Source organism: Culex quinquefasciatus, chromosome 1 (assembly GCF_015732765.1).
Source record: "Culex quinquefasciatus strain JHB chromosome 1, VPISU_Cqui_1.0_pri_paternal, whole genome shotgun sequence".
Taxonomy (NCBI): Eukaryota; Metazoa; Arthropoda; class Insecta; order Diptera; family Culicidae; genus Culex; species Culex quinquefasciatus.
Genome location: NC_051861.1, coordinates 59,748,976 through 59,762,197, shown reverse-complemented (window position 1 = coordinate 59,762,197; position 13,222 = coordinate 59,748,976). Strand labels below are relative to the sequence as shown.

The following is a 13,222-nucleotide window of genomic DNA, read 5'->3' as shown; positions in this document are numbered from 1 at the left end:
GAGAGCAGAGGAGGGAAGCTGATGAGAACATAGGTCGTTTCCGTAGTCAGAACCGACTACCAAAAGAGGCAAAGGAAATTCTTTCCGGGAAGTTTCAACTCGCAACAAATCTTCCAACAGTCGAAGCCGTTGCCGCAGTATAGGGTGGAGAATAGGTTCGCGGTCAAGATCCTACCGGTGCGTAGCCGAATGGAATCGCATCGGCGTCCTTACGGACAGGTTATTCGTGTCGTAATCGGAACAGCAAACCACGGTGCAGGTCCCGGAGGTTTCCCGACTGTCTTGTATCCCAGAAAAGCTTGCATTCTGCTAGAGTCTTGCCACAGGGTTCAAAGATGGCATTTCGATTGAGTAAAATTAAAACTTAATTTAGAATATTTTCCCACGTTTATTAGAACCGAAAAAGTTTATTCGTTACGGTCGCATTAGGATTGACAGGCCGGCGCTGCCAACTTTGACAGTCAAAAACAACGGCGCGACAACGAGAGTTCGCGCGCAAACGAGCAAGTCGCCAAGAGGAACGCGAAGCGTGAAGACGTAACTTGTAGATAGATCGGAGAATAGAGAAAGTTTTCGTAGTTTTTAGTGAACTTCACCGTGTTTTATTCCTCCGAAATCGTACCCCCAAAAATCCGTGAGTGTTACAGTCCGCTCGATCGAAGATACGCCGCATTAGAATGCATTTTCGAATTCTTTGGACAATTTTTCACTAGGAGAAGGTTAAATAAATTTGTAAATAATAAATAATATGTGTTTTGAAACACCATTTAAAAAAATCTCCAAATTTATAAGCAATTTCAGTTAAATAAATTTCATCTAAAATGTGAAAACTTGTGATTCGTGCTTCAAATTCTATAAAAAATTCAAAATAAATCGATAGTTTTATAAACACAACCAGTTTTAACAAATTTTAGGCGAAATTTCAACTTTTTAACAATTTTACTTTAAATTTATATGTATTTTGCTTCAAAGCTTATACACTTAGTTAACTAAATATAAACATTGTTTTTTCTTAAAAACTATATCAGCTACTTTAGTGATGGCACATTTAGGGTACAAATAAAGTTTGAACATCTTAAATATGATTTTAACAAGAAAAACTATGACTATCAAAGTCACCCCGGAATTAAAACTAAGAATTTTTAACGTAACTATTTTTTAAACATTATTGAAAAAACTTTTATTCCGAAATAGTGCATGGACTTTGTGTAGTCTACCCCAGTACATGTTTTAAAAATAACAATCTTGAGAAAACCTTACCTGTTGGAAAATATGCTAAAAACAAATTGAAATCCTATCAAAGTCACCCCGGTTTACGGTACTTAATGGGTGACACCTTATCCACATCCGCATTTTTTTTCAATCATCGTGTGGTTTTTCTTCCTTTCTTGGTGTGCCTTCTCACGGAACACCTTCCGCTTCACCGGAACTCCAACCGGTACCTTTGGAGGCATACCAAGAGTCGGCATTTCTGCGACCAGCTCTTCCTCCTCTTCTTGGTACACCTTCTCATGCACACCCTTCCGCTTCACCGGAACTTTATCCGGTGGAGGCGTACCGGGAGTCGGCACTTCTGCGACCAGCTCATCCTCCCCTTCCGATTCTGAGTCACCAGAATATACCAAAATCTGCTGGAGGCCATTCATTTTATGGGGAAACTTTCGGAACTCGGATTGTACCCCGTTGGTTGGTCAAAGTCAAACTAAAAAGTGACGAACTGTCACTTTTTACACGGCACACTATCAAAACAAACGTTTGATAGTGTGCGTGAACTCCGTGTAAAAGGGGTGTCAAACTAAAAAGTGACCCCGTTCGTTTGACAACAGTTGGTGTCAAACCATTGGGGTTTAAGTGTACATAGATCATTGGGAAGGAAAAGTAGTGATTTTTTATTGCTATTTTTTCGGCCAAATGATGTTTGTGGTTTAAAATCGTAGAGAATAGGAAAAAAACAAGACATGTTGTAGGGACACATTTTTATTGTACTTTTTAACAGTTTCTACAGAACAGACTATAAATTAGTCATTTTAAATTGAAAAAATGATCAAAAACAGAAAATCGTGTCTACAGCAAAATCACCTCAATGGCGTATACAGTTAAACCTCGTATAAGAGCGCCTCGCATATGCAACTTTGCATATACGAGTCATTCCACCTGACTCGGTTTTGTCGCAAGAGTTGCATATGCGAGGTACAGGGCTTATGGGATTTTGGCTATATGGGAGACATGGGCTATATTTTTATAAAAAATCATCTTAACTATACAAATTTACAGTGTTTCGGAATCGTTATGAAGTTAGCTATACAGCTAAACCAAATTTACATGGTTTACGATGTTCTAGGTCATCCGAAACTTCGTCAAGTTAAGGCCTATGTGTTCAACGCCGTACAAGTATGAGGTAGGCGATTTTGACTGTGGTTTCTGACCACAGATCATATCCAGATAGCCTCAGGGAGGTTCAGGGACTAGTCTGCCGGTATGTGGTGATGTTCTGGGTCTTCTGTAGAGTCCCGGTAGTTACGACCGATGGGTCTACCGCAGTAACACGGCAGAGGTCATTGTTTTTTGACCTCAGATCATATCCAGATAGCCTCAGGGAGGTTCAGGGACTAGTCTACCGATATGTGGTGATGTTCTGGGTCTTCTGTGGAGTCCCGGGAGCTATGCCTGAAGGGTCTACCGCCATAACAAGGCAGAGGTCGATGGTTTTTGGCCTTAGATTATATCCAGATAGACTCAGGGAGGTTCAGGGACTAGTCTACCCATGTGTGGTCATTTTTTTGGGTCTTCTGTACAGGGCTTATGGAATTTTGGCTATATGGGAGACATGGGCTATATTTTTATAAAAAATCATCTAAACTATACAAATTTATAATGATTTGGAATCTTTATGAAGTCAGCTTTACAGCTACACCAAATTTACATGGTTTACGATGTTCTAGGTCATCCGAAACTTCGTCAAGTTAAGGCCTATGTGTTCAACGCCGTACAAGTATGAGGTAGGCAATTTGACTGTGGTTTTGACCACAGATCATATCCGGATAGCCTCAGGGAGGTTCAGGGACTAGTCTACCGATATGTGGTGATGTTCTGGGTCTTCTGTAGAGTCCGGAGTTACGACCGACGGGTCTACCGCCGTAACAAACCACAGGTCGATGGTTTTGATCTTAGATAATATCCAAATAGCTTCAGGGAGGCTCAAGGACTAGTCTACCGATATGTGGTAATGTTCTAGGACTTCTGTAGAGTCCGGAGCTACGTCCGATGGGTCTACCGCCGTAACAAGATATAGGTCTGTGGTTTTGACCTCTGATCATATTCGGATAGCCTCAGGGAGGTTCAGGGCTAGTCTACCGATATGTGGTGATGTTCTGGGTCTTTGTAGAGTCCGGGAGTTACGGCCGATGGGTCTACCACAATAACAAAATAGAGGTCGGAAGTTTTTGACCTCAGATCATATTCAGATAGCCTCAGGGAGGTTCTGGGGCTAGTCTACCGATGTGATGGGTGTTTTGTAAGATCCCGGGAGCTACGACCGATGGGTCTACCACCGTAACAAGATAGAGGCCGGAGGTTTTTGACCTCAGATCATATCCGGATAGCCTCAGGGAGGTTCTGGGGCTAGTCTACCGATGTGATAGGACTTTTGTAAGATCCCGAGAGTTACGGCCGATGGGTCTACCGCCGTAACAAGATATAGGTCTGTGGTTTTTGATCTCAGATCATATCCGGATAGCCTCAGGGCCGTTACTTCCAGGACTCTACAGAAGACCCAAAAAAATGACCACACATCGGTAGACTAGTCCTTGAATCGCCCTGAGGCTATCCGGATATGATCTAAGATCAAAATACACTGACCTCTGCCTTGTTTCGGTGGTAGACCCATTGACCGTAACTCCCTGGATTCTACAGAAGACCCAGAACATCCCCACACATCGGTAGACTAGTACCTTAATCTCCCTGAGGCTATCTGGATATGATCTTAGGTCAAAATCCACCGACCTCTGCCATGCTACGGCGGTCGACCCATTGACCGTAGTTCCCCGGACTCTACAGAAGACCCAGAACATTACCACACATCGGTAGGCTAGTCCCTGAACCACCCTGAGGTTATCTGGATATGATCTGAAGTCAAAACCTACGACCTCTATCTTGTTACGGAGGTAGACCCATCGGCCGTTATTCGCGGGACTCTACGGGAGACCCAAAAAATCACCACATATCTGTAGACTAGTCCCTGAACCTCCCTGAGTCTATCTGGATATAATCTAAGGCCAAAAACCATCGACCTCTGCCTGGTTACGGCGGTAGACCCTTCAGGCGTAGCTCTCGGGACTCCACAGAAGACCCAGAACATTTCCACATATCGGTAGACTAGTCCCTGAACCTCCCTGAGTCTATCTGGATATGATCTGAGGTAAAAAAAACACCGACCTCTGCCGTGTTACGGCGGTAGACCCATCGGTCGTACCTCCCGGGACTCTACAGAAGACCCAGAACAAAACCACATACCGGTAGACTAGTCCCTGAACCTCCCTGAGGCTATCCGGATATGATCTGAGGTCAAAAACTACCGACCTCTGCCGTGTTACGGCGGTAGACCCATCGGACGTACCTCCCGGGACTCTACAGAAGACCCAGAACATCACCACATATCGGTAGACTAGTCCCTGAACCTCCCTGAGGCTATCCGGATATGATCTGTGGTCAAAACCACAGTCAAATCGCCTACCTCATACTTGTACGGCATTGAACACATAGGCCTTAACTTGACGAAGTTTCGGATGACCTAGAACATCGTAAACCATGTAAATTTGGTGTAGCTGTAAAGCTGACTTCATAAAGATTCCAAATCATTATAAATTTGTATAGTTTAGATGATTTTTTATAAAAATATAGCCCATGTCTCCCATATAGCCAAAATCCCATAAGCCCTGTACCTCGCATATACGTGCTTCGCATAAGAAACCCCCATATGAGGTGCATATGCGAGGTTTAACTGTACATCATATCTGGAGCAACATTTGAAAGGGGCGGTACGACATTGCTCTTACGGCCTTTGGTCCCATTTAAACGCGTGTAATGAAAGGCCGTAAGAGCAATGTCGTACCGCCCCTTTCAAATGTTGCTCCAGATATGTTGTATGTTTCAGGGACCCGAAATAGGAAACTGGTAATATAAATTTGACGTATCCAAACGTACCTTTGCATTTACGCCCAGCAAACTTGCCTGTGTTGGCAAGCTTGCCCAGTCAAACTAATCCGAATTCTGAAACGGAATCTAATTAGAATCGTATACAAATTCCGTTTCAAACGCAACGCAACGTATACAAATTCCGTTTGAAACGGAATTTGTATACGATTCTAATTAGATTCCGTTTCAGAATTCGGATTGATTATGCTGGGTGATTTAGCAAAGTCTGACCAGCCTCTCTATTTAGGGTCTCTAGGTTGAATTGGAATTCTGAAACGGAATTCAATTCGACTCGTTCACGTATTCCGTTTCAAACGCAACAACCGGTACGTACACGGTCACACGGAATCGGTTGTTGCGTTTGAAACGGAATACGTAAACGATTCGAATTTAATTCCATTTCAGGATTCCGATTGAGCTGACTGGGTTGCTTACAGCCCAAATAAAAAGAAAAGAAACACAAACAAAAGGTTGAAACTTGATAAAAGTTTCAAAAACGCCTATTTATGATTTTTGAAAATTTTCCGCCAAATGAATTTGTCTGACAAATAATATTCTGCCTTATGATATATTCTGCCTAATGATCTTTTCGGCCATTTGTTTGTCTGCCTTATGTACTTTTCTGCCATATGAACCTTTCTGAATGAGCCATATGAACCATATGAATGAATGCCATATGAACCTTTTGCCATTTGGTTGTCTGCCGAACGTCATTCCGCCGACCGTCATTAAAATATGTTTTTGCAGATGTTATTTTTTGTGAAAGTCAAATTATTTTTTAATTTTGACGGTGAATTTATTTAACACATGGATGTTTGCAAAAATTTCATTCGAATGGCGTTTATTCGGGATTGCCAAAGATGTTGTAAGCAACTTGTCGTAAAACTTGATTTTTCCAACACTTGTCGTATTTCTAGATAACTTTTTCAAAACAACAAATGCACCAAGAGTTTCCTATGTACATAGGACCTTTTGAAAAAGTGATCGAGATTCATCCGATAAATATACGACTCGTACTGAAAAAATTTCTTTTTGCCAGTTGTTGCATACATTTTTATTATGTAAAACATGAAATTCAAAACTTATCTTAAATTTTACATTGGTTGGTGTCATTTAATTTGTTGTCGCCTCTTGTTTTTTAAAGATATTTACAAAGAAATTTTTCAAGCTTTTCTGATCATGTCAAATAAAAAAGAAATGTATGCGTCCTTGTAAAGATTGAAGTGTAGATTATCAGCAATTTATATGATTGAGCTAATTCTATGATTTTATGCTTGAAAACATAACAAATAAAATGAAAACTTAGATTTTATTACTGTTTAAAAAATTTCCCGGGATCCTGGGTTTCAAAAAATATTTTTCCCGTTTCCCGGGAAATTTAAAACCCTGGAAATTTGGACGCCCTAAACACAAGCCAATAGGGGGATGGCATTGCTATCATTAGACCACGTTTTCTATCACTGAAAATATGCCACACTTTTTATTCAAGTGCCCAAACACATAAATGATTGAATAAAGCCACATCATAGATCTAATTGGTTTGTGTTTCAACATCAATCCAAATCACTATCTAATGCAAGTGTTTGGACGATTAACTTTTTGGTATTTTTCGACACGTTATTGTCATACGGGTTGTTCAAGCTTTTCAAGTGTTTTGCTCATGAATTTGTCCCACTGTCTTGAACTATTAAAAGTGATAAAGAAAACACCTGAAATTGATCTTAAGATCTACACAAAACAAACACTATTCAAAGTCAACGTGATTTTCCACTTGAATTTAATGTGTTTCACTGATTGATTTTAGCGCGACTTTTTTCGATAACTAGACTGCCGTTCTACGCATAATTGTCCCATGTCAGTTTTTGACGATTTTGACTTTATGCCATTTTTAAGTTTAGTTTGATGTGTACTTTAAGAAAAACAAATAAAATCTGGTACTTTGTTCGGAAACTCACCAAAAACAACACCAAGTCTGTTTGTCCCATCGTTGAACTTCTACGCATAATTGTCCCACTAAGTATTTTCTTACACGGAATCATTAGTTTTACTAAGCATTATGCCTTGTTTACCTGTTGTATAGCAAGAGGATCACAAATAAGGGTGATAAACTGCTAACTGGGGCGATTAGGGACACATAGGGTGAATAGGAACCCACGGGACAATTATGCGTAGAAACACAGAAATCGATCGAAAAATTTCAATCGCGTTTTTCTCAGTTGCACTTTTTTGAACATGGGACAATTATGCGTAGAACGGCAGTAGAAGCGAGTCTAGAACGAGTAGCACAAAAAACTCTCCCGTTTTCAACTGGTCAGCCGGCGCAGTGGTACCCAGTCAAATCAATCTGAATTCTGAAACGGAATCTAATTAGAATCGTACACCCAAAGGAAATATATAGCTCAAAATCTGCAACACTGGATTTGCTACAGAAAATGTTACATTTTATAACAGTTTTTGCAGCAAGCTCATAGCTCAATTTTGCCCGCGTGTGAACATGTCAGCGATCTGCAGTTCTCACCAACACATATAATGCTGGCGCGTCCTCGAGCAACACTCCAGAGAGAACATTATGTTCGCGCTCTGTCCCTCAAAATGCATCAAGCGTCCATGGCGCGGTGGTAGCGTGTCGGCTCAGCAACCTAGAAGTTGATGGTTCAATCCTCGTTCTGTCAAGATTTTTTTTTCTGCAATACAATACAGCCGTCGGTAATGTCGATAATTGTCTGTAACGGGCAAAAATGTCATACACTCAACCCCCGGTGGTTGGTCACTTTTTCGTTTGACACTTTTTTAGTTTGTACCCCGTTGGTTGGTCAAAGTCAAACTAAAAAGTGACGAACTGTCACTTTTTACACGGCGCTCACGCACACTATCAAAACAAACGTTTTGTAGTGTGTATGAACTTCGTGTAAAAGGGGTGTCAAACTAAAACGTGACCCCGTTCGTTTGACAACTTGTTGTCAAACCATCGGGGTTTGAGTGTACCCCTATATCGCAAAAAATGCATGAGGACAGATTTCATGCAGATTCTGATATACCTACTTTCATGCCGCCATGTATCACAATCATGCGACCGCCGGTTGGGTGTATACAAATTCCGTTTCAAACGCAACAACCGGTTCCGTGTTCGAACCGGTTGTTGCGTTTGAAACGGAATTTGTATGCGATTCTAATTAGATTCCGTTTCAGAATTCGGATTGATTTGACTGGGTAGCGTGCACGACTAGCAAGCTAGAACCTGTATATCGCTTGTACGTACTATTATTTTTCAACACCATTTAAAATTCAAGTGTTTGGCTATTGAAATTATTTCATGGCCAATAACCGCAATTTCGAGTATTTTGCGATTGATATTTGAGTGCTCTGTACTGCAGGGTCAGATCATGTTCGAAACACTTCGATGCGCTGTGTGAGTTTTGCTCAGTGTACACTAAAACCCCGGTTTACGCTCAGGCGTTACGCTTTGTATTTCGTCGATTTCTCGATTTTTGCAATCTTTTTAAAGCGATTTATAGGTCTTGTGCAGATCTACAAATTGCTTTTAAAAGAATGTAAAAACATTACACTGTTTTCGAGAAATTAACCAAACTAAAAGCGTAACGTCTGCGCGTAAACGGGGGTTTTAGTGTACTTTTTCTCATCGAAACCGACTACTTTATAGACGTCATTTTGCTGGGCGAGATAGGACGCTGCTTATTATTAGACGATGACTCAGCACTTTACCACTCTTGCACTTAAAAAAAACCAGATGGCAGCACGATGTAACGCCACGTCCCTATTACAGTCATCCCACATATTCGGAACACCCACAAATTCGGAACACTTTTGTGATGATTTGTCAATAGCATGCCAAATGCAGCTTTTCTCTCGACCCTACTATTTTTATGACCTTTATTTGGATTGTGGAACACCTGTATTTAACTGGTGAGCAGTTCTCTAGGATTTCGGTCATTCGATTTTTTTGTATTTTTTAATCCGACTGAAACTTTTTTGGTGCCTTCGGTATGCCCAAAGAAGCCATTATGCATCATTAGTTTGTCCATATAATTTTCCATACAAATTTGGCAGCTGTCCATACAAAAATGATATGTGAAAATTCAAAAATCTGTATCTTTTGAAGGAATTTTTTGATCGATTCGGTGTCTTCGGCAAAGTTTTAGGTTTGGATACGAACTACACTGGAAAAAAATAATACACGGTAAAAAAAATTTGGTGATTTTTTTATTTAACTTTTTATCACAAAAACTTGATTTGCAAAAAAACACTATTTTTAATTTTTTTTTATGTTTTGATATGTTTTAGAGGACATAAAATGCCAACTTTTCAGAAATTTCCAGGTTGTGCAAAAAATCATTGACCGAGTTATGATTTTTTTAATCAATACTGATTTTTTCAAAAAATCGAAATTTTGGTCGCAAAAATTTTTTAACTTAATTTTTCGATGTAAAATTGAATTTGCAATCAAAAAGTACTTTAGTGAAATTTTGATAAAGTGCATCGTATAGGGGTAATTCTCCGCCAACTCACACAGCAGTTGCCCCGACCCCTCTTCGATTTGCGTGAAACTTTGTCCTAAGGGGTAACTTTTGTCCCTGATCACGAATCCGAGGTCCGTTTTTTGATATCTCGTGACGGAGGGCGGTACGACCCTTCCATTTTGAACATGCGAAAAAGAGGTGTTTTCAATAATTTGCAGCCTGAAACGGTGATGAGATAGAAATTTGGTGTCAAAGGGACTTTTATGTAAAATTAGACGCCCGATTTGATGGCGTACTCAGAATTCCGAAAAACGTATTTTCATCGAAAAAACACTAAAAAGTTTTAAAAATTCTCCCATTTTCCGTTACTCGACTGTAAAAATTTTGGAACATGTCATTTTATGGGAAATTTAATGTACTTTTCGAATCTACATTGTCCCAGAAGGGTCATTTTTCATTTAGAACAAAATTTTCATTTTAAAATTTCGTGTTTTTCTAACTTTGCAGGGTTATTTTTAGAGTGTAACAATGTTCTACAAAGTTGTAGAGCAGACAATTACAAAATTTTAATATATATACATAAGGGTTTTGCTTATAAACATCACAAGTTATCACTATTTTACGAAAAAAGTTTTAAAAAGTTGGTCGTCATCGATCATGGCCGTTCATGGTCACCCGCGACAGACACGGACGACGAAACAAAGAGAAACGCAAAAGTAACTTTTTCAAAACTTTTTTCGTAAAATCGCGATAACTTGTGATGTTTATAAGCAAAATGTCTATATATCAAATTTTTGTAATTGTCTGCTCTACAACTTTGTAGAACATTGTTACACCTGCAAAAAATAACACGAAATTTTAAAATGAAAAATTTTGTTCTAAATGAAAAATGACCCTTCTGGGACAATGTAGATTCGAAAAGTACATTAAATTTCCCATAAAATGACATGTTTCAAAAATTTTTACAGTCGAGTAACGGAAAATGGGAGAATTTTAAAACTTTTAGTGTTTTTTCGATGAAAATACGTTTTTCGGAATTCTGAGTACGCCATCAAATCGGGCGTCTAATTTTACATAAAAGTCCCTTTGACACCAAATTTCTATCTCATCACCGTTTCAGGCTGCAAATTATTGAAAAACACCTCTTTTTCGCATGTTCAAAATGGAAGGGGTCCCCTCCGTCACGAGATATCAAAAACGGACCTCGGATTCGTGATCAGGGACAAAAGTTACCCCTTAGGACAAAGTTTCACGCAAATCGAAGAGGGGTCGGGGAAACTTTTCCCGATTTCGTGTGAGTTGGTAGAGAATTACCCATAGCCATTTTTATGTAACTTTTTTCAAAATAGTCGCAGTTTTTCATTTTTTAAAATTAGTGCACATATTTGCCCACTTTTGTAAAAAATATTTTTGAAAAGCTGAGAAAATTCTCTATATTTTGCTTCTTCGGACTTTGTTGATACGACCTTTAGTTGCTGAGATATTGCAATGCAATGGTTTAAAAACAGGAAAATTGATGTTTTCTAAGTCTCACCCAAACAGCCCACCATTTTTCAATGTCGATATCTCAGCAACTAATGGTCCGATTTTCAATGTTAAAATATGAAACATTTGTGAATTTTTCCGATCTTTTCGAAAACAATATTTTCAAAATTTTCAAATCAAGACTAACATTTTAAAAAGGCGTAATATTGACGTAAGATCGGAAAATTTCACAAATGTTTCATATTTTAACATTGAAAATCGGACCATTAGTTGCTGAGATATCGACATTGAAAAACGGTGGGCTGTTTGGGTGAGACTTAGAAAACATCAATTTTCCTGTTTTAAAACCTTTGCATTGCAATATCTCAGCAACTAAAAGTCGTTTCAACAAAATCCGAAGAAGCAAAATATAGAGAATTTTCTCAGCTTTTCAAAAATATTTTTTGCAAAAGTGGGCAAACAAGTGCACTAATTTTAAAAAATGAAAATCTGCGACTATTTTGAAAAAAGTTACATAAAAATGGCTATAACTTGAAAACGATGCACTTTATCAAAATTTCACTTAAGTACTTTTTGATTGCAAATTCAATTTTACATCGAAAAATTAAGTTAAAAAATTTTTGCGACCAAAATTTCGATTTTTTGAAAAAATCAGTATTGATTAAAAAAATCATAACTCGGTCAATGATTTTTTGCACAACCTGGAAATTTCTGAAAAGTTGGCATTTTATGTCCTCTAAAACATATCCAAAAATAATAAAAATTAAAAATAGTGTTTTTTTGCAAATCAAGTTTTAGTGATAAAAAGTTAAATAAAAAAAATCACCAAATTTTTTTTACCGTGTATTATTTTTTTTCCAGTGTAGTCCGTATCCATACCTACAACTTTGCCGAAGACACCAAATCGATCAAAAAATTCCTTCAAAAGATACAGATTTTTGAATTTTCACATATCATTTTTGTATGGACAGCTGCCAAATTTGTATGGAAAATTATATGGACAAACTAATGATGCAAAATGGCTTCTTTGGGCATACCGAAGGCACCAAAAAAGTTTCAGTCGGATTAAAAAATACAAAAATTAAAATCAAAGAAAAAAGACCGATTCCGTGGAGAACTGCTCTGGTATTTTCACAAAAAAGTTATGAGACCATTCATAAAGCATTACTAAGCATGAGTTTTTTTGGTTTCAGATTGCGAAGTCATTGTTTTGTAAAAAATATGTACTCCTGGAGAGAATAAAAAGTTTGTTTACATCGTAAGAAAAAAGTGTTCTGAATTTGTGGATTTCAAGCGTCAATGTTTTTCTTTGAAAACTTGATATAAAACGTAAAAATGTACAGCCGGTCTATACATCAATCGAAAGATCGCAAGAAAAACTTTCACATGAAGGTAAAAGCAATTCATTATGTTCAATTATCGACTTTATATGATTTGTTGAACATTGGCCGATCTGTAATCTGTTCCGGATATGAGGGATGAGTGTAAATCTATGATGTGGCTTTATTTAACCATTCAAGTGGCGTGTGGCGTATTTTCAGTGTAACAATAAAAATATGGGGCAGGTTGCATTGTGTTCGGGAACCGATCTCTAGAGGAGCATTTTTTTCGTTTTGCCAAAAATTAAGAAGTTTTTTTTGTTACGCTGTGTAATTTATGACATCGTCCCTCAAAACTAAAACTTTTTCTTCAAGTTATACTGCAGCCTACCAGCTTGCTTGTAAGCATACGCGTCGCAATGCCGCCAGAAATTTTTGAAGGAAATTAGAGTTAACGAATCTCTTCGCATTTCTTGGCGAAATATTCTCTGGAACACAAACTATAAAATATATTTATATAAAAAATACCGATTTTACGAGTAAAATCTAATGGAGCATTTCCATTCGAGCAGTTTTTGCTTTTTTCTACAATGTATTTCTTATGGAGCGAACTGTCAAAAACTGCTCGACTGCGGGTGCTCCATTCCTGGTCAACTTTTGGGTGATGTCCAATAAACAAATCTAAACAGTTCACACCAAGCGGGATACCCTAAATGTTTACATTTGCTTTTTGTAGAAAATAAAGTC

General features: G+C 38.4%; 1 protein-coding gene across 1 annotated transcript in view; it reads right to left on the bottom strand.

The window, feature by feature from the left end:
• The window catches only part of LOC6054476 (syntaxin-binding protein 5), a 430,924-nt gene that overhangs the window by 57,000 nt on the left and 360,702 nt on the right, over window positions 1–13,222 (bottom strand). The window lies entirely within an intron of this gene.